Raw genomic sequence first — 20,761 nt, forward strand, 5'->3', positions numbered from 1 at the left:
TCTCAATAAATAAAAATGGGGGGGGGGGGAAGGAATTTATAAAGAGACTCGAGACATAAAGAAATATAATGTGGGGGCCTTGCATGAATTATCTGAATTAACCAACTATAAAAACATTATGAAAAAAATCAGTGGAACCTGAACACTGGATATTACTGATATTACTATGAATTATTGTCAGTTTTTAGAGATAATAATGGTATGATGGTTATGTGAAAAAAACTTATCCTTTAGGGATATCACAGAAATATAGAAGAAATAAAATTCCTTGGATTGGCTTCAAAATAATCCAGGGGAGAAGGACAGTCTGGGGAGCTAAGTTATCCAACTACCTGTACCAATCTCACAGGATTACAGAGCTGTTTCTCCCTTCAGTACAGTTCAGTCACTCAGTCATGTCCGACTTCTTGCAACCCCATGGGCTGCAGCACCCCAGGCTTCCCTGTCCATCACCAACTCCCAGAGGGTGCTCAAACTCATGTTCATCAAGTCGGTGATGCCATCTATTTACTGCTGCTGCTGCTGCTGCTAAGTCGTTGAGCACTTACTAAATAGCAGGTATAGTTGCCAGTACATGTATAGCTGAGGAAGCTGCAGCTTAAGGCAACCAGGATTAAAATCTCTGGCTACTGGGACTTCAGAGTCCTAGCTCTTAACCACACCACACTATCACCACTAGAACTGCTTTGCCTTTCCACTGTTAGATGGTTCACGTAAAAATGTTTCTCCTTAAACTGAATTAAAATCCATTAGGTGGCTCAGACGGTAAAGTGTCTGCCTGCAATGCAGGAGACCCGGGTTCAATCCCTGGGTTGGGACGATCCCCTGGAGAAGGAAATGGCAACCCACTCCAGTATTCTTGCCTGGAAAATTCCATGGACAGAGGAGCCTGGTAGGCTACAGTAAATGGGGTCGCAAAGAGTCATACACAACCGAGTCAGTTCACTTCACATCCCTGCAACACCCACTCCATTTTTCCTATAAACATTCAACTGTTCTTTCAATGAGTTTTCACGGACAGTCTACTATGTGCCAGGCTCTGGGGAAAGATGGTAAATCATCTCTGCTCCCAAATAGTATCAATACAGCAGGAGACAATGACAATTAGAGGCAATGACACAGTGTGATTAATGCCACAGAATAAGCAAAGGCTACTAAGAGACCACACAAGAAGGCCAAAGAAATCAGAAGGAAAAGACTCCCAGGAAAAGTAAAGCCAAAGAGAAGACCCAAAGAAATAGGAAATAATGAGAAAGATAAAGCCCTTGGCAGGACTTTTCAGGCATGTCTAAGGTGTAAAAGTAAAGCATTTGTGGAAAATGTTCCATAAACTGGAGCACAGACTAGGAACATAGGATCCAAACCTCAAGGAGAGGCAGGTCTGAACCCCGGTAGTTCAGTCAGTAAAGAACCTGTCTGCTGTGCAGGAAACCCAGGTCCAATCCCTGGATCAGGAAGATCCCCTGGAGAAAGAAATGCCAAACCACTCCAGTATCCTTGCCTATAATATCCCATAGACAGAGGAGCCTGGTGGGCTACAGTTCATGGGCTCCAAACAGTCAGGCACGACTGAGCGACTAACACTTTCACTTTTCTATCAAATTACTGGGCCAATGTGTGCCTAGCTTCTCTTATCTGGAAATCTAGCTTGGTTTGCTTCCTCACAGGTTGAGAATTAGAAGAGAAATTCAAGTATCATTTAGTAGAGTACCTCAGAGCACTGCCTTTATGTACAATGTTTTCATTCTGGGGGATACATTAAAATACTGTTTAAATTCCAGTCACTCCTGAAAAGGAGATTATTTGAAGATTAAATGTAGTCCCTTTTTCAAGCATGCGAAATTTCCATAAAATGTGTAACTTATCTGGTAATGACCTGCCAATCACAATGATCTAAAAATCTTTTGCTGTTTCAAATGGAAGCATTAAGATTTGTTTTGCATTCAAAGTTCTTATATGAATAAAATAAACTGCTATTTTTAAGCAGCAGTACTCTCTGTATTGTGTGTATGTGTTCAGTTGCTCAGTCGAGTCTGACTCTGCAACCCCAAGTGATGGTAGCCCACCAGGCTCCATTTCTTTCTCCAGGGGATCTTCTCAACCCAGGGATCAAACCCATGACTCCTGCATTGGCAGGTGGATTCTTGACCACCAGCGCCACCTAGGAAGCCCTACTCTCAGCATTAAGTAGTAAGTAATTCAATAACTCAATTTCAAGTGCAGATATCCCAATTCATAAACTAAACTTGTCAGAGATCACTACAAATGAGTGAAAAGGATGATAGCGTTCAATTTTTATGGGTGAATTACTAACAGCTTCAGTGGTCTTATTATCACTCAGTTTTAAGTAATAAAGCTGATCTCCAATTTAAAAAGTTGATCAAAACAATTTGCTTCTGATTCATAGTATTCATTATATCTTATTTCTTCTTTCCAGAAGTCAGCATTATCACAGCAAAAACAGCAGCCAATACTGAAAGTTAACTATGTGTCAGTTAACTAAGGATTTCACATGTATCATCTCAATGAATGCCTAGAAAAATCTTAATGGTTTATAGTTATTAAATATATTTCATACCTATATTATTTTAGTATAAGTATAATTAATAATTTTATCAATTCTTTTTATTCCAGTTGAATGGACTCTGGTGCTGGAAGAGATTGGGGGCAGGAGAAGAAGGGGACGACCAAGGATGAGATGGCGGATGACATCACGGACTCTATGGACGTGAGTCTGAGTGAACTCCGGGAGATGGTGATGGACAGGGAGGCCAGGCATGCTGTGATTCATGGGGTCGCAAAGAGTCAGACACAACTGAGCGACTGAACTGAACTGAACTGGAAGGATGATTGTCAGCTTCAACTCCTCAGGGAAAATCCTGGTACTAAGTTTTAAGAATACAGATATGAAAATGAGCTAAAAAGAATATGGCTCAGAGGTTAAAGCGTCTGCCTCCAATGCGGGAGACCCAGGTTCGATCCCTGGGTCAGGAAGATCCCCTGGAGAAGGAAATGGCAACCCACTCCAGTATTCTTGCCTGGAGAATCCCATGGACTGAGGAGCCTGGTGGGCTGCAGTCCACGGGGTCACAAAGAGTCGGACATGACTGAGTGACTTTACTTACTTACTTACTTAAAGCCTATTATGGGCCACTAAATGATAATCCTAAAGAGAGAGAAGGAGGAAGACAATGTTTCAAGGAGAAGTAAAAATATAAGTTAGATTTTTAAATGCCGAATAAGAGTCTGTAGATGAGCTAAGCAAGGAAATAATATAGCATAGTCAAGGAACAAGGGTTTGGCACTAATGAAACTAACCAAACAAAAAAAGAGGACAGAAAATCAACCTGGAGAAGCAGATATGAGACAGATAATTAAAAGCTTCACTTAACATGGAAAATGTTACTTGGAGTTTCATCCTGAAGAGGTGCTCAGATCTACATTTTAGGAAGTACAGATGAATTGTGATGTCTTTAGAAAAATGACTCCCAAGGACTTTAACTAGAGACAAGAGACTAGAGGCAATTAGTTAAGAGGCTACTGCAACAGACTACACAAGAGAGCATGAAGGTCACACACTGCAAATGAGGGGATGAAGGCACATATATTTAACATCTATACAGGAAAACATTCAGAATAGCTTCAATTATATTTCTACGTATACACACATATCATTACATTATTACATTGTCTACTGTGACATATACACATATACATTATGTACATTATTCTAGTCATTCCTCTTAGCATCCCTTTGAAATGGTTCTTACCTCTATTTTATAGATCCAGAAACTGAGGATCAGAGAGGTTAATTAATTTTGTTAAGGTGAAACAGTTAGTAACAGAGGGAGGATTCAAAGCCTGGTGTGTCTGACTCCAGCACCTGCATCTGACTCCACTACATCTTAAAAGGTAAGACTCAAGACAAAGGTTAAATGAAGACAGAGGATCTCTAAGGCAGTCTTACCCAGCCAATTTTAAGAAGAGAACAATCCAAACAGAAGAATCCTATTTAATCTATGAACAACTGTTTTACTTTCAGAAAGGAAAAACTAAAGTTTCTCTAATGCACTGCTATTGAAATGAGCATTTGCTGTTACTTTGCCATCCTTTCTATTTTTTCCCTACATTCTCTTGGCTCTCATCATTTCCTTACTTATTTTGCTGCTACTTGGATTTAAAATAAGTACTTATTCAGCCCCTTATAGTTTGTTGTCGGAGGGTAGGAATAGCATATAAATCAACAGAAACCTGATTTTAATATAATGGCCTTATGATATAATCAAAAAAAGTGTGCATGTTTGTAATTAGTAATCCTTACCTAAAAAAATTTTAAGTGTTAATTTTTTAAAGTGTGAAACTGTATTATAGCTAACTGCCTTTACCTTTTAGAGATACATGATATATTTACAGATAAACTTATACAATGAATGCCTGGATTTTGCTCAAAATAATACAGGAGAGGGACTAGAACAGGGGGTAGATGGGGCAGGATTGACAGTAGTTGATGGGCTAGATGATGGGAAATTTGAAGTTCGTCAGATATTTGCATCTATGTATTTTGTTTTAAATTCTCCATAATTAGAAAATTTTGAGATTTATCCAAATACTATATAAAGGAAGAAAAACAAAACAGTGTATAAAAAAATAATTTTCTCATTAACTTTCCCTAAAATTATAAAGTTGGTTTTCCAAACTAATATTTGGTTGTAACAAAAAACAATTCACGTTTATATTTTAGGAAGCAGTCTATGTTTATAAGTGTGAAACTAATTACTAACTCAAAGGAAAAAATTAGTCAGATGGTCAGTCAAGCTACACAATCTTCCCACTCATTAAAATAGACCACAAATTAATTTCCATTTACTAATACCACAGGAATAAATGTACAATCCAACATATTGCAAAATGTTCATTACTGCAGATTATTAAAGGTTTTCGGAAATTCTGAGAACTTCAGTTCAGTTGCTCAGTCATGTCCGACTCTTTGCGACCCCATGAATCGCAGCACACCAGGCCTCCCTGTCCATCACCAACTCCCGGAGTTCACCCAGACTCACGTCCATCAAGTCAGTGATGCCATCCAGCCATCTCATCCTGGGTCGTCCCCTTCTCCTCCTGCCCCCAATCCCCCCCAGCATCAGAGTCTTTTCCAATGAGTCAACTCTTCGCATGAAGTGGCCAAAGTACTGGAGTTTCAGCTTTAGCATCATTCCTTCCAAAGAACAACCAGGGCTGATCTCCTTCAGAATGGACTGGTTGGATCTCCTTGCAGTCCAAGGGACTCTCAAGAGTCTTCTCCAACACCACAGTTCAAAAGCATCAATTCTTCAGTGCTCAGCCTTCTTCACAGTCCAACTCTCACATCCATACATAACCACTGGAAAAAACCATAGCCTTGACTAGACGGACCTTGTTCAGCAAAGTAATGTCTCTGCTTTTGAATATACTATCTAGGTTGGTCATAACTTTTCTTCCAAGGAGTAAGAGTCTTTTAATTTCATGGCTGCAATCACCATCTGCAGTGATTCTGGAGCCCCCCAAAATTAAAGTCTGACACTGTTTCCACTGTTTCCCCATCTATTTCCCATGAAGTGATGGGACTGGATACCATGTTCTTTGTTTTCTGAATGTTGAGCTTTAAGCCAACTTTTTCACTCTCCTCTTTCACTTTCATCAAGAGGCTTTTTAGTTCCTCTTCACTTTCTGCCATAAGGGTGGTGTCATCTGCATTATCTGAGGTTATTGATATTTCTCCCGGCAATCTTGATTCCAGCTTGTGTTTCTTCCAGTCCAGCGTTTTTCATGATGTACTCTGCAGAGAAGTTAAATAAGCAGCGTGACAATATACAGCCTTGACATACTCCTTTTCCTACTTGGAACCAGTCTGTTGTTCCATGTCCAGTTCTGACTATTGCTTCCTGACCTGCATACAGATTTCTCAAGAGGCAGGTCAGGTGGTCTGGTATTCCCATCTCTTTCAGAATTTTCCACAGTTTATTGTGATCCACACAGTCAAAGGCTTTGGCATAGTCAATAAAGCAGAAAGAGATGTTTTTCTGGAACTCTCTTGCTTTTTCAATGATCCAGCGGATGTTGGCAATTTGATCTCTGGTTCCTCTGCCTTTTCTAAAACCAGCTTGAACATCAGGAAGTTCAAGGTTCACGTATTGCTGAAGCCTGGCTTGGAGAATTTTGAGCATGACTTTACTAGCATGTGAGATGAGTGCAATTGTGCAGCAGTTTGAGCATTCTTTGGCATTGCCTTTCTTTGGGATTGGAATGAAAACGGACCTTTTCCAGCCTTGTCTAAGTCAATGAAACCAAGCCATGCCTGCAGGGCAAACCAAGACAGGCAGGTCATGGTGGAGAGGTCTCATAGAATGTGGTCTACCAGAGAAGGGAATGGCAAACCACTTCACTATTCTTGCCTTGAGAACCCCATGAACAGTATGAAAATGCAAAATGACAGGATACTGAAAGAGGAACTCCCCAGTTCAGTAGGTGCCCAATATGCTACTGGAGTTCAGTGGAGAAATACCTCCAGAAAGAATGAAGGGATGGAGCCAAAGCAAAAACAATACCCAGTTGTGGATGTGACTGGTGATAGAAGCAAGGTCCGATGCTGTAAAGAGCAATATTGCATAGGAACCTGGAATGTCAGGTCCATGAATCAAGGGAAATTGGAAGTGGTCAAACAAGAGATGGCAAGAGTGAACGTCGACATTCTAGGAATCGGCGAACTAAAATGGACTGGAATGGGTGAATTTAACTCAGATGATCATTATATCTCAGAACTTCCTGGGTTACTAACACTATGAACAGTGTTAGCTCCTCAGTCGTGTCCGACTCTTTGTGACCCCATGGACTGTAGCCTACCAGGCTCCTCCATCCATGGAATTTTCCAGGCAAGAATACTGGAGTGGGTTGCCATTCCCTTCTCCAGGGGATCTTCCCGAGCCAAGGATCAAACCCGGGTCTCCTGCATTGGCAGGCATTGTATTACAAATTTTTGGAACAAAAATATAAAAAAACAATTGTTTGCCAAGTTTCCTTCTCTTAAAAGTGGAAGCCTCTTTATTTTATATATGTAAGAATACAGGTCAATTAAATATTCAATAGGCACTGAAGTATACGTTGATTGGATAAACAAGCAATAAGATTATTTAGGGAAGTAATAAATAGCAGAGCAGTGAAGAGCAGAGACAGAGATTCCAGGCCACCTTTAAAAATTGGAGATAAAACAATAAGTACCGCAGCAAGATTGGAGAAACTGTTTTTAAAGTTTGGGGAAAACTGAGCATTTGATCAAACAAGCTTCAGAAAACCTTTCTAATTTAGATTTTGTTATTAACTGGCTATGTGAACTAAGGTATGTCACTTAATTTCTCTGAGTGTCAGTTTTAATACCTATAATGGTAGTGGTATTATCGCCCCTGCCTACATTTGAGAAAATCAAGTGGCCTATCTGTCAATGTAAAAATGTCCTGAAGACTGTAAAGCACAACACAGATGAATGATATCTATAAAGATCTAAAAAAGAATAAATGAGGGGGTAAATAACAAGAGCCTACAAAGGGGTTTGTCTTACAAACCAGAAGGGAACCTTAGTTATCCTTGATGAAGAAGAAGGAAGGGAAAAACAAGTCATTCTGAGGCACAGAGTTCAAATTAACTCTCTTCCCAACAAGAAATTAATTAATGTACATTTACGTACTGTTCTTCAAATCTCCTTTAGTTGTTCTTTTATACTTCATCTTGATCTGTCAATCAGATGCCCACAAACAAATACTCAAACAATTATCTGGACACATCAAATGACAACTCACTTATTTAAATGGCTCTAAGGGGCTTCCCTGGTGGCTCAATGGTAAAGAATCTGCCTGCCAATGCAGGAGACATGGGTTCAATCCCTGGGTTGGGAAGACCCCTTGGAGGAGGAAATGGCAATCCACTCCAGTACTCCTGCCTGGAAAATCCCACAGACAGAGGAGCCTGGCAGGCTACATTCCATGGGGTTGCAAGAGTTGGACACGACTGAGTGCACACACACGCAGGCTATCATCAGTATATTTCTGTATGAGTCCAAGCTACTCTCACATTCTTGCATGGAGTTTCCTTCCACTAGAATGTCAAGTCATAAACTTTATTATGTAGAGTTTATCCAACTTCCATTATGCTTATACTTACAACAGTCGTCAACTATAAGCAACAAACTTCTCAAACTTGAACTATTTCAATAATTTCCATTCTTTTTCCTCTGATCTAAGTAATCTTTGCTTATGGTTAAAGCAATTTAATTTCGTGTTGCTGATATCCTAAGATAAATCAAGATTACTTTTTCACTTTTCTATATACAACTGAAGCTTATGAAACCACCTCATTTAGCTTTAAGTTGAAAGGGAAAGCAGAAGGGAAACACAGAGATAGCAAATTAATGATACGTCTTGTTAAGTAACCTCTTCTTCCCTTAGGCCCTTCAATCCCCACTCTGAACATTCACTTCCATTTCTACTGCTAGACCAGTTTCAACACATTTTAACATTTCTTTCGATAACCATCCATCACCAAACAGCACAGTACCTACTAGGTTCCAGGCCCAAAACTAAAGCGATATGGTGGGGTAAGATGCATTAAAGCCCTGCCCTCAAAGCATGTGTTTACTAGAAGAGACCTCACTGTCAACAAACATTTACAAATACGATGTAAATATCAAAATGATACCAAAATAGAGGCATGTGCTCTGTGCTTTGGAAATATAAAGAAAAAACAAGTAGATATGCAGATGACATCACCCTTATGGCAGAAAGTGAAGAGGAACTAAAAAGCCTCTTGATGAAAGTGAAAGTGGAGAGTGAAGAAGTTGGCTTAAAGCTCAACATTGAGAAAACTAAGATCATGGCATTTGGTCCCATCGCTTCATGGGAAATAGATGGGGCAACAGTGGAAACAGTGTCAGACTTTATTTTTGGGGGCTCCAAAATCACTGCAGATAGTGATTGCAGCCATGAAATTAAAAGACACTTACTCCTTGCAAGAAAAGTTATGACCAACCTAGATAGCATATTCAAAAGCAGAGACACTACTTTGCCAACAAAGGTCCGTCTAGTCAAGGCTATGGTTTTTCCAGTGGTCATGTATGGATGTGAGAGTTGGACTGTGAAGAAGGCTGAACGCCAAAGAATTGATGCTTTTGTGGTGTTGGAGAAGACTCTTGAGAGTCCCTTGGACTGCAAGGAGATCCAACCAGTCCATTCTGAAGGAGATCAGCCCTGGGATTTCTTTGGAGGGAATGATGCTGAAGCTCAAATTCCAGTATTTTGGCCACCTCATGCGAAAAGTTGACTCATTGGAAAAGACTGATGCTGGGAGGGATTGGGGGCAGGGGGAAAAGGGGACAACAGAGGATGAAATGGCTGGATGGCATCACTGACTCGATGGATGTGAGTCTAACTGAACTCCGGGAGTTGGTGATGGACAGAGAGGCCTGGCGTGCTGTGATTCATGGGGTCGCAAAGAGTCGGACACAACTGAGCGACTGAACTGAACTGAACGTGGCAAAGGTAAGGACAGCAGAACAGAAAAAGAGAAACTATAAATAGCTAGAAGTGAAGTTAAAGTCACTCAGTCGTGTCCAACTCTTTGCAACCCCACGGACCATACAGTCCATGGAATTCTCCAGGCCAGAATCCTGGAGTGGGTAGCCTTTCCCTTCCCCAGGGGATCTTCTCAACCCAGGGATCAAACCAGAGTCTGCTGCACTGCAGGCAGATTCTTTACCAACTTGAGCTATCAGGGAAAGCTAGAAAGGAGTCTTTAAATTTCTTCAGACACTTTCTTTTTAGGATATCATGTATTTAAGTAATTTAGTAACCAATTTACCACCCTTCATTGAACTACATCTTGACTTGCACTCTACAGGGCAAAGGTTTGGTGTGAAAGGGTGTACTCCCTCAGATTACCCTCAAAGCTTTCCCTCAACACACAAATATCACTACCAACTACTACCCCTTTCTTCCCTACTCTCCAACTACTTAAGCATTTTGTCTTACCTGACACTCATTAAAATTACAACACCATATGTATGTGAAGGTACCTTCTAAATTTTGATAAACTTACAAAAAGATATGGCAATGATTACATGGTCTACCTTCCAGACTTCTTATAAAGTCTTTCCTTTAACCCCCACTGTGACTTGCAGACACTCATAATGTCTGATTTAAAAATCACTGGTGATACACTAAGAATTACTTATTACACTAATATTAAGTGTCTCATAAAAGCTAAATTAAAACCAATTCTTTAGCATTATAATCTACACAGGAAGAAGTAGCGTGGTTACGAGCATGGACATCAAAGAAAAACTGCCCAACTCCTAATCTAGTCCCCTCAATAATTAGCTTTTGTGACCTTGAGCAAGCTCCATAACCTCTCAGTGCCTCAATCTTCTCAACTATTAAATGGATAAAGTATTACCTAACTCCTAGGTCAATGTGAGAGTAAATGAGTTGGCATAATGCTCAGACCAGAACCCGATACAGCCTAAGGGCTAGACTCTGTAGTAGCAGCAGCAGTGCTTGTATCACATCATCAGAAAACCTGTTTATTTTTTAACCGGTCTTCTTAGTCACAAAGCTCTTTTTACAGAAGGTGTAGTTCAGGAACGGAAAGAGCAAGGCTGGTAGGATTTCCATTTTGGGCAGTCACACTCAGTGTTTAATCCTGGCTCTGCCATTAGTCAGCTATAGGACTACAGACAACCAAGTAACTAGAGGCAAGTTATTCACCTCTCTGACCCTCAATTTCATGATCTGTAAAATGCAATACCACCACCTATATGCGAGGAAATGTCCCAAGAACTACAGAGTCAAGGTACTTGAAGCAACAAGCACAGTGCATGGCACACTGTTGAGCTCTAACTGTTCCCCTCCTCCACCCCCTACATGGAGTATCTCATCTAACTCTCATCCCACCATTATGAAGCTCATATTAGATTGAGCCATATTAAAAACAGCTGAATACTGAGAAACCCCAAACCATTCAACCTAACACTGCTGCTGCTGCTAAGTCACTTCAGTCGTGTCCGACTCTGTGCGACCCCATAGACGGCAGCCCACCAGGCTCCCCCGTTCCTGGGATTCTCCAGGCAAGAACACTGGAGTGGGTTGCCATGTCCTTCTCCAATGCATGAAAGCCTAACACTACCCCCATTTAAATGATTTACTTGAGGTCATAAGCACGATTTAACGGACGGAGCTAAAACTTTAAAAAGGTAACTTTTTATTAAAATTGGTTCAGTGAGTCCTGCTCAGAAAGGGAGGGGGGAAGGGTATACTAATTACAATAATACGTGTATAACTACTGTAACCTGCAAGTTCTTGTTTTGCCATATTAAAAAACCAAGATGATGACGTAGATTTCTACGAATCTTTCAATCTTAAAAACTATTTGCAGCGGACTTCTCTGGTGGTCCAGTGGTTACAATTCCACACTTCCTCAGCAGGGGGCACGGGTTCATCCCAAGTCAGGGAAGTTCAACAGGCTGCACTGAAGACAGTCAACACACACACACACAGACACACACCCACACACAGAGTGTCTATGTGGCTGTAGAAGTAGAGGGTTCAGTGAAAATTATAGGAAAATAATATTAAAGAAAGCATTAACTACACCAATTCAAAACCTACAACTGGATCTAATTAGAAACGCCACTAATTAGAAAATTCACAAAGCAGCTGAACATCAAATATTCATCCTGGTGAAAAGTTAGCGGTATTCAATACCACCGATGAGTTGTTTGCCAAATATACCAGAAGAGTTGCAGTCTATGCATGCCCTTTGGTTCTCGAAATAGTGGAAATAGAAAAAAAAAAGAAAAGCTTTTTTCTTTTTCCCTAATAGTAAGAAATATACTATTGTAGTAACATTATATAACCTCTGTTTATTTCTACATATTCCACAAGGATAGGATTCTATCACACAAACCATACTTGAGGTACGTATCTGTCCAAACATGCAAAGTCCTATCAAAACGCACCACACTAGCAAATAAAACAGCAAGCGTTAACACAACAAGGCCCCATCAAAGTGGTGAAATCTTTTAACAGTATCAAATATTTACTCTGACTGGTTACAAATCTATTCTGACTGTTTTCTCCACTCTGCCTTTCTCCTTGATATGTCATTCACCATTTTTTCCCCTTAAAATGGCATGAACAACAAAATAAGGATAATGAACAGAAACCGGGTCTTGCAACAGATTTACAATACAACAGTTTTGTTCTAATCCTCTTACTGGCCTCTGCTGCAATTATGTAATCATTTCACGGCAAAAGCTTACAAGGAAGTCTCTTTCCCGACCCTGAAATGAAGCTGGAGGGGGAAACAGAAGTGGGAAACAGGTAGCCTCGGAATTTGCTACATTTCCGCGAAACTAAACTGTCTGCATCTTCGGAATCACCATTACCTGAGCGCTCTTAATTTTCAAGACTTTACCCATTAGCCATTACAGACTTTTTTCTTTTTCTTTTTTAAATCCCATAACAACTGGCAACTCTTCACGTGCTGCAGATTTCATCTAACACCATCACTTCCCGAGTCCATTAAGCTCTCTTTTTCCCTGGGCGATCAAAACGAGCTATCCACGCTGGAAGGGTAGTGTAATTACAATTATGTCTGAACAGCTCGCCTCAACTCCCCGAAACAAAAGTCCGGCTGCACGGAGCTGTCTCCTAAGGCGCCGGTTCTTGCCCACCACGTTTCGCCGAAATCTCCCAAGGGTGACCTCTATGCCTCGGCGCCGTGCCCGGCTCGCCGTCTCCTAAGACCCTCGGTCCATGCCTACTGCCTCGCCGGGTCCAGCTCCCGCGCGGCGGCGGCCTCCAGACTTGTTGGCGAAGTCTCTTTACAACCCGCTCCGCAAGCCCGGGCCCTCAGCTCCGGCCGCGCGCGCCCCGCCGACAGGTAAGCTGGGTCTGGCTCCACGCCTCGGGCGCTCAGGACGGCGCAGTTAATGAGTAACGCGCCCGAGGGACGGGGGAGGAGCCGCCGCCGCCCGACGCCCACCAGCGGCCCCAAGGGGCGCCTACATGCCCCCAAGGCGCCGAGCCTCCGCCACCGCCGGCGTCCGCGAGCCCAGAGGAGCGCGCTCGCCGGGGCCAGGACAGCCGGGCCGGGGCCCCGCGCGCCGCGCCCTCACCTGCACCTGCCGCGGCCGCCCCTCCAGGCCGGCTCGCGGGAGGCGGGCGCGCGCGCACTGAGGGGGGCGGTGTTCCGCGTCCTGGGCCTCTCCCTCCCGCCGCCGCGCTCACCTGACTAAGCTACCACCGCCGCGGCCCGCGCTTAGGGGCGCTCGCAGAGCTGCACACCGCGCACGCCGAAGCACTCTGAGGCGGAGGCGGACGGCTGGCCGACGCCGGTACACTCTAACGCGGCGAGTGCACGGCTGGAGGAGCCGCCGAGGGAGCGCGGGACTGCGCCTGCGCCGGGAGCCGGGCTCGGAGCCTGGAGCCGTACGGCCCCGCGGAGGGAAGGCGGGGTTAAGGGCGGGGAGGAGGCGGGGGAGGGGGCGGGGCGGGCGTGGGGCCGGAGGGGCCGACGCGCTCCCGCGCCCCCTGGCGCCAGGCGGGGCTTTCGCAGGTGTTGGGCGCGGGCCCCAGGTGTCTTCGCGGGTGGTTTCCTTGGGAACGAGGGCGAACTGGCGCTGAGCCTTGTTGCCCTGGGCTTAACAGACGGTCTCGAGTTCACGTCGAATTTGTTGGTCTCTCCAGGAGTCGGAAGATGAACCTTCGATGTGAGTTGAGGACCACTATATCCAACCTGAGACTCGGCACGCATATGTACCTTCCAACGTGTGTCTGTGTGTTTGTGTGGGGACGTGCGTGAGTCTCTGGGGGCATGGATGAGAGGAAGGGGAGTCTGATAGAACCTAGATCCTGGCATTCCAGCAACTGTTAGAGCATTCGAGAATGTCGTGTCTGTACCTACCTTCTTTCATCTTTCTTGTCAACTTTTATCAAACTTCCACCCCACTTTAGGTCCTCCAGAGAGGAAACGTGAAACTACAAACCATGTTTCCGAAAATCTGATCAAAAAGAAGCAGTCGCATCAAATATGCGTCTCTATGTTTAGTCAAAGAGATACGGGCAGTTTATCCAATATGTATATTGAGTAGGACCCCCATTCTGTGTATTGATGCCATCTATTAGCGGTAATAAGAGTAGGTTATGGGTATGGCTTATAGGAATCAGGATTAAGGAATCAGCTTTGAGGCTGGCACCTTCTCGCTGTTGTCAGTGACCCTGAGCTAGTTGATCTCTAATAGCCCCAGTAAATGGGGATAATAAGACTACCCACCTCAATAAGTCGTTAAGAAATTAAATGGCTTAATATATGTAAAATACTTAATGTACTTCATGACACAGTGCCTAATGAATATTATGTATTTGTCTAAGTAGCTGAGTCGTGTCAGACTCTTGAGACTCCATAGATTGTAGCCTGCCAGGCTCCTCTGTCCATGGGATTTTCCAGGCAAGAATACTGGAGTGGGTTGCCATTTCCTTCTCCAGGGGATCTTCCCAACCCAGGGATTGAACCAGGGTCTCCTGCATTGCAAGTGGATTCTTTACCAACTGAGCTAGAAGGGTGTGTAATGAATATTATCTATTAATAACATTATTACTGTTATCATCCACCTATAATAAAAACAAACCTTGAAAGTCATTATTTACCCTTTTCTACTCCATCTCCAATATATCAAGTCTTACCTATTCTAATTTAGAAACAATTCTTAAATCTACCCCATCTCTTATCTACTGGGACTAGACATGATCTCCCTCATGAAGGAGGTCTGTTCTCTCTGACTCCACTGCTCTCCCTTACACCATGTAATTCATTTATCAAAAGTTTATTGTGTTCAATCTGTGTACCTACTACTAGATTTGGGAAGAGAGAAACCATTACACACAGTCTCCATCATCCAAGCATTCAAACATAGTGAAGAAAACAAATATGTCAATAATAACTAAGTGAAATAAATAACTGCAACAGAAAGTAGTCTTTCCATGAAAATGTGTTATTTAAGAAATTTTTCTGGTGGCCAATAACAGAAATCCATTCAAAGTATAAGCAGAATGGGAGGAATTACTTTAAGGATATAAAGATTGCTTTCAGAATCCATGGGTAGGAGTGAAAGAAGGCTTGGGAATAGTCTGAAAACTGGGACTGAAATGTTGTGGAAAAGCTAGGAGGTCCCCTCATTTTGTCTCATCTCTCTTTCTCTTCCATCTTACTGCAGATTATTTATATACCTGGTATAGAGAAGCAATAAATAAATATTTGTTTAGTGGCTGGCAATTTATGTAACTGAGAAATAAACTGGCTGCTGCTAAGTCACTTCAGTCGTGTCTGACTCTGTGCGACCCCATAGACAGCAGCCCACCAGGCTCCCCTGTCCCTGGGATTCTCCAGGCAAGAACACTGGAGTGGGTTGCCATGTCCTTCTCCAATGCATCAAAGTGAAAAGTGAAAGTGAAGTCGCTCAGTCGTGTCTGACCCTCAGCGACCCCATGGACTACAGCCTTCCAGGCTCCTCCGTCCATGGGATTTTCCAGGCAAGATTACTGGAGTGGGGTGCCATTGCCTTCTCTGGAAATAAACTGGACCCAAAGCCAATTCTCAAAACATTTCCTTATAAGTAGGTAACATGTTAAAGTGACTCTTTTGCAGGGGATTATACAGTTTACAGTCTAAGTCCTTTTAGACTTTTATCAGCCCTTTCAGCTCTCTGATTTTTTCAGATGCCTATTCCAACATCAGAAAAAGGATGTGAAATACAGAGTTGTCCATAACTGATTCCATGAGAGATACATTAGAGACAACTGTTTTATACATGAGTTGTGAAAGCCAAGTTTTTATGTGACACAAGTACTGGCCCACAAGTAAATATTTTGCTAGGCAAGGAAATGATAGACTACTTTCTGTTGCAGTTAAAAACTAATAAATTTAAAAAAGAATAAATAAAGAGAAAATTTTCAAAATAACAAACTTAAAATGTATTCCTCTCATGTAGATTTACGCAGTGCAGAGTTGATACAGTGGCTCTCTGATCAACATGGACACAGGCTTCTTCTATCACATGGCTTCACAATCCTGAAGCTTCTACCATCAAGTAGGCTGCTCAAGCTCCAGCCATCACTTCCTTATTCCAAGCAGCGGAAAAGCAACAGAGGCTAAAAAGAACACCCCTCTACTTGAAAACACTTGCAGAAGTTGTGTACATCACTGTACTTACACCTTACTGGTCAGCACTCAACTATAAGTGATGTTGAAACATACAGTTTCTATTGAGTGGGCATGTGCCCAGCTAGAAATCAGTGGTTCTAGTACTAAAGAAAATAGGAGAACAGATATTGGAGACAGTTAGCAATATCTGGTTCATCATTCCATATCAGACTTGCGATGAGAGAAATGGTGTTGGGGGAACATATGAATAGAGCAAAGGCATCATAAGGAAAACATGATGTGATGAACAGTGTACCTGGGACAAGTGCAGACTGAAGAATATAGAATCTGGTTCAGTAGTCAGAAGAGGGTTTCTGAAAGATGTTGAGCTGGAGAGTGAAATGATCAAACCAGTGCTTTAGGAAGAGTAATGTAGTGGCAATACCTGGAATGTACTTGGTAGGGGTGAGGGAGGTGATGAGAGGCAAGGAAAATAGATAGAAACTATTATGAGATAGTCAGTGCCTATACTGCAGTAAAAACGGGAAAGGATGAATTTCAAAGAATGAGTTTGTCAAATGCAACAATTGAGTAGATGTCCTCTCTCTCTCTCACCCTCCCTCTCTCCTCCTCCTTCTCTAAAGGTCAGAATCATTCTACCTATTTGAGATTAGCACAATGATTTTATTTGGGAAAGTATCCTTCCACCATGTTCAGTCCGAGTGACCCATGTAAAATTGAATTCCCCACCCCCACTTCCAGGGTGAGTATGTGACCCAGGCTTCACCAGTCAGAGAATCTTCCTGATCTCTGTGATTAGCTCATGACAAGCAAATGACTCAAGCGGGGCTGATAAAAAGTCAATTCTGAATCTATGAGAATTGCTGAGACCATTAAATGTAAGCCTGGGGCTACAGGCAGTGATCTTGCCACCCAATGGAGAACATGCTTGAGAATGGAACTAATGGGAAAAAGGCAGAACTGAGAGATGAGAAAAGCAAGAGTGGGTCCTGATGACATTATTTCACTTCCTAGGTCAAGCTGTGACTGAAGCTGGAGACCCTGAACTTTTCAGTTATATGAGCAAGTAATTTTCTCTTTGCTTAAGCCAACTTGTATTATGTTTTCTGCCACTTGCAAATGAATATACAGAAATAAAGGCAAGCATGATAATTTCAAGCCTTAAAAAGGGTACTGTCTACCTTTGTCATACATAGTATTAAAAGACCTAGCTCTAATAAGTTTTATCTGTTCCAAAAAACCAAAACTACATTCAAAGAGAGGATGTTCGATATAGCTGGGAATGTTCACAATGCTATGAAACCTCTGAAAGTATTTAGAGTTATAAAACGTGGGAGCTGGAGGTGAATATTAATTCATCTCACCTCCCCACCTGTTTTCACAAACGAGGAAACTGAGACTCAGAAAGATGAGATTTATGCAAAGACACAGAGCTAATATACGCTGGTCTTGAACCCAGGTCTTTGGATACTAGTCTATATATTTTTGGAATACTAGTCTACTAGTCATTGTATCATTCTGACACTTCAAAACAGGACATCTAAAAAATGCTTTCCAATACATCTGAAACACATGTACTACTAATGAAGTAATGTTCCCAGTTCCCATGAAGCAACTGTTTTGAAAGAATAATATTCATTTTGAAAGCCTGGGGGTGCTGACAATATTCACCACATTCTTGTGAGTGTAGATGGTCTTTCTGCACAAGGTTGCTGTGACTCACGCCATTATACAATTAAGATAAATCAACCATGCTGTGTTAACCATTAATACCGGACCTGTGTAGTTGCCTGAGCCAAAATCAGCCCTGTGTGTTTTGATTGGATACAAGGAAGGTACACCTTCAACAGCATTTTGTTGAGTGAAATAAACCCAGTCAATACTCTTCTCTTTGACAATATGAATTTGAAAATAAGTATACATGGGGAGAGTGATTATTCAAGCTCAACTGGTAACCCAGAGCAGAATAAACTATCCCTTATGAAGCCTATTCAGTTCAGTTCCTCAGTTGTGTCTGACTCTTTGCGACCCCATGAACCGCAGCACCCCAGGCCTCCCTCTCCATCACCAACTCCCGGAGTCCACCCAAACCCATGTCCATCGAGTTGGTTAATCCATCCAACCATCTCATCCTCTGTCATCCCCTTCTCCTCCTGCCCTCAATCTTTCCCAGCATCAGGATCTTTTCAAATGAGTCAGCTCTTCGCATCAGGTTGCCAAAGTGTTGGAGTTTCAGCTTCAGCATCACACCCAGGACTGATCTCCTTTAGGATGGACTGGTTGGATCTCTTTGCAGTCCAAGGGACTCTCAAGAGTCTTCTCCAACACCACAGTTCAAAAGCATCAATTCTTCGGTGCTCAGCTTTCTTTATAGTCTAACTCTCATATCTATACATGACTACTGGAAAAAGCATAGCCTTAACTAGACGGACCTTGTTGGCAAAGTAATATCTCTGCTTTTTAATATGCTGTCTAGGTTCGTCGTAACTTTCCTTCAAAGGAGTAAGCATCCTTTAATTTCATGGCTGCAATCACCATCTGCAGTGATTTTGGAGCCCCCAAAAATAAAGTCTGACACTGTTTCCACTGTTTCCCCATCTATTTCCCATGAAGTGATGGAATCAGGTGCCATGATCTTAGTTTTCTGAATGTTGAGCTTTAGGCTAACTTTTTCACTCTCCTCTTTCATTTGCATCAAGAGGCTCTTTAGTTCTTCTTCACTTTCTGCCATAAGGGTGGTGTCATCTGCATATCTGAGGTTATTGATATTTCTCCCGGCAATCTTGATTCTAGCTTATGCTTCTTCCAGCCCAGTGTTTCTCATGATGTACTCTGCATAGAAGTTAAATAAGCAGCGTGACAATATACACCCTTGACGTACTCCTTTTCCTATTTGGAACCAGTCTGATGTTCCATGTCCAGTCCTAACTGTTGCTTCCTGACCTGCATACAGATTTCTCAAGAGGCAGGTCAGGTGGTCTGGTATTCCCATCTCTTGAAGAATTGTCCACAGTTTATTTTGATCCACACAGTCAAAGGCTTTGGCATAGTCAGTAAAGCAGAAAGAGATGTTTTTCTGGAACTCTCTTCCTTTTTCAGTGATCCATCAGATGTTGGCAATTTGATCTCTGGTTCCTGTGCCTTTTCTAAAACCAGCTTGAACATCTGCAAGGTCACAGTTCATGGATTGCTGAAGCCTGGCTTGGAGAGTTTTAAGCATTACTAGTGTGTGAGATGAGTGCAGTCGTGAGGTAGTTTGAGCATTCTTTGGCATTGCCTTTCTTTGGGATTGGAATGAAAACTGATCTTTTCCAGTCCTGCTGCCACTGCTGAGTTTTTTCAAATTTGCTGGCATATTGAGTGCAGCCCTTTCACAGGATCATCTTTCAGGATTTGAAATAGCTCAGCTGGAATTCACCTCTACTAGCTCAGTGGAATCACCTCCACTAGCTTTGTTCATAGTGATGCTTCCTAAAACCCACTTGACTTTACATTTCAGGATGTCTGTCTCTAGGTGAGGGAACACACCATCGTGATTACCTGGGTTGTGAAGATCTTTTTGTACAGTTCTTCTGTGTATTCTTGCCACCTCTTCTTAATATCTTCTGCTTCTGTTAGGTCCCTACCATTTCTGTCCTTTATTGAGCCTATTTTGCATAAAACGTTCCCTTGGTATCTCTAATTTTATTGAAGAGATCTCTAGTCTTTCCCATTCTGTTGTTTTCCTCTGTTTCTTTGCATTGATCACTGAGGAAGGCTTTCTTATCTCTCCTTGGTATTCTTTGGAACTCTGCATTCAAATGGGTATATCTTTCCCTTTCCCCTTTGCTTTTCACAGCTTCCCTTCTTTTCACAGCTATTTGTAAGGCCTCCTCAGACAGCCATTTAGCTTTTTTGCATTTCTTTTTCTTGGGGATGGTCTTGATCCCTCTCTCCTGTACAGTGTCACGAACCTCCTTCCATAGTTCATTAGGCAGTCTATCTATCAGATCTAGTCCCTTAAATCTATTTCTCACTTCCACTGTATAGTCATAAGGGATTTGATTTAGGTCATACCAGAATGGTCTAATGGTTTTCTCCACTTTCTTCAATTTCAGTTTGAATTTGGCAATAAAGAGTTCATGATCTGAGCCACAGTCAGCTCCTGGTCTTGTTTTTGCTAACTGTATAGAGCTTCTCTATCTTTGGCTGCAAAGAACGTAGTCAGTCTGATTTTGGTGTCGGTCATCTGATGATGTCCATGTGTAGAGTCTTCTCTTGTGTTGTTGGAAGAGAGTGTTTGCTATGACCAGTGTATTCTCTTGGCAGAACTCTATTAGCCTTTGCCCGGCTTCATTCTGTAATCAAAGGCCAACTTTGCCTGTTACTCCAGATGTTTCTTGATTTCCTACTCTTGCATTCCAGTCCCCTATAATGAAAAGGATATCTTTTTTGGGTGTTAGTTCTAGAAGGTCTTGTAAGTCTTCATATAACTGTTCAACTTCACTTCTTCAGCATTACTGATTGGGGCATAGACTTG

General features: G+C 42.3%; 1 protein-coding gene across 4 annotated transcripts in view; it reads right to left on the bottom strand.

Annotated features, from left to right (window-relative positions):
* The window catches only part of RAB3IP (RAB3A interacting protein), a 67,395-nt gene extending 53,949 nt beyond the window's left edge, over positions 1 to 13,446 (bottom strand). The window contains exon 1 of one of the 4 annotated variants that reach the window (XM_068970612.1): positions 13,311 to 13,446. The gene's annotated coding sequence lies outside the window, so the exon portion shown is untranslated. Of the gene's footprint in view, positions 1 to 12,466; positions 12,688 to 12,754; positions 12,917 to 13,310 lie in introns of those variants that run through there. The other 3 variants (XM_068970610.1, XM_068970611.1, XM_068970609.1) reach the window with 3 other exon arrangements.
* Positions 13,447 to 20,761: the final 7,315 nt, after the last annotated feature.

The sequence above is a fragment of the Capricornis sumatraensis genome, chromosome 4 (assembly GCF_032405125.1).
Source record: "Capricornis sumatraensis isolate serow.1 chromosome 4, serow.2, whole genome shotgun sequence".
In the NCBI taxonomy this organism is placed as follows: Eukaryota; Metazoa; Chordata; class Mammalia; order Artiodactyla; family Bovidae; genus Capricornis; species Capricornis sumatraensis.